This window comes from Brassica oleracea, chromosome C2 (genome assembly GCF_000695525.1).
Source record: "Brassica oleracea var. oleracea cultivar TO1000 chromosome C2, BOL, whole genome shotgun sequence".
Lineage (NCBI taxonomy): Eukaryota > Viridiplantae > Streptophyta > Magnoliopsida > Brassicales > Brassicaceae > Brassica > Brassica oleracea.
In genome coordinates this window covers 51526339-51528007 of record NC_027749.1, presented here as the reverse complement: position 1 = coordinate 51528007, position 1669 = coordinate 51526339, and the positions used below count along the sequence as shown (strand labels likewise).

At 30.0% G+C, this 1669-nt stretch overlaps 1 long non-coding RNA gene across 1 annotated transcript in view; it reads right to left on the bottom strand.

Moving 5' to 3' along the window:
• Positions 1 to 585: 585 nt before the first annotated feature.
• LOC106325878 overlaps positions 586 to 1669 on the bottom strand; it is a 6139-nt gene continuing 5055 nt past the window's right edge. Inside the window, exon 4 of the long non-coding RNA XR_001267077.1 lies at positions 586 to 1083. This is a non-coding gene — a long non-coding RNA (uncharacterized LOC106325878). The remainder of the gene's footprint in view (positions 1084 to 1669) is intronic.

Genomic DNA, 1669 nt, shown 5'->3' with positions numbered 1-1669 from the left:
GAATTGAATTTGGTAGCGTTAAAACTTTTTAAAAAATAGTAGGTATGCATTACGTATTTAGCAGTTTTTGTGTGTTTAAAATTTTCTTAGGAGATGATTAAATAAACAGTTTTTATCTATGAATATATTGGCTGAGTAAAGATCATATAATTATATATGTAAGGGTACACTGGTTCTATCTTTGTGTAATCTTTTTGTCAAACTTAAATAGATTTTTAACTAAAACTAAAGAGAATAATATATACCTGAGAAAATATATACCTTAGTAGTATAATACGACTCTCTGTATAAAGTGCCGGAATATTTATACATAAACATTATTAGATTTTCGATTTCAGATTCTAGTAATGCTTAAGGGAAAGTTTTGTAGGCCTGAAATTATTTTAATGTAATTCTGTACTACTATATTCACACTCACTGGAAACCAAACTCAACTCATGGGTCCTGATCCACATGAGGTCGTTAGATAGAAGACAAAAACCTAACACCATAGTCTGTTTTGACACATTTTTAGCAGTAGTTTGATCAGTAACCAAGTTGAAAGATCTATCTCCAAGTATTTCTTCATATTCAAGGAAGTAATCCTAGAAACTATATATTTCATTCTTAACATTAAAAAGAGGGGCAGTACACAAAGATTACAACAAAACATATAACAAAACATGTTGTCCAAAAACAAACATGTCTCACCCAAATGCATTCAGATTAAAACGTGATCAAACTTGAGGAAGTATGAAGCCTCACTAACACAATTTGTTGCAAACCAATGACGACATAGCCCACGCTTCATAAAAAATCATTGTAGACCATGAACCTTGTTCACTAACATATATTGAGAAAGAAGGAAGTGAGTGAGGAAAGGCAATGTCCCTGAAGCTCCAAGCTCAGTGTTTCCTCTTGTTGGTAATGTTACGTATATGTAGAGGCTCACCCTCATTATAAGAAGATTTACTGTACTGTACACCAGCGTATTTTGCTTCATGTAAACATATTAATTAGGTAAAAATGATCTTATGTGAAGTTTCAGTTCTCAATGTTGAGTCAGCCAAATGATCTTATGATCTGCACAATGAACCTTTGAACCTACACAATTTTTAAAAAAGACGTGGGTGTCTCATCATTCAAGGAATCAAAAGCAGTTCCATCCTATCAGTCAATAAATGAGACATTTGCTAAAACCAACCCAAATATTCAAGTCAAATGTAAAAGTGTACCTCACTTTCAGTCAAATGCAAAGCCAACCTAAAGGAGTAGTGAAAATACTATTTAACCTTTATGACCAAACAAAAAACAGAAATGTAATTTACGTTTATATCCTTTAGAAGTCTATACGTAATAAAAGAAGTCTACATATATATAGACTTCCTACGAAGTCTACTTTATAGACTTGTTTGTAGTCTACACTCTAATTTGATATAATAATTTAATTTTGAAAATGCATAAAATAATTATTGTGATATTTTTAACTAATCATCAATATAATGGATAATATGAAGTAAATAAATTAAAATTTCATATAATCGAACAATTTTGAAGAATATATACTAATTTGGTTATCAAGTGTTAGACTATGTTCATAGTTTAAAAACAAAAGGTTCTAACATGTTATGTCATTTAGTAGTTGATTTCATAGGGTTAGATTTTAGATTTTGTTTTATTAACTTAAATC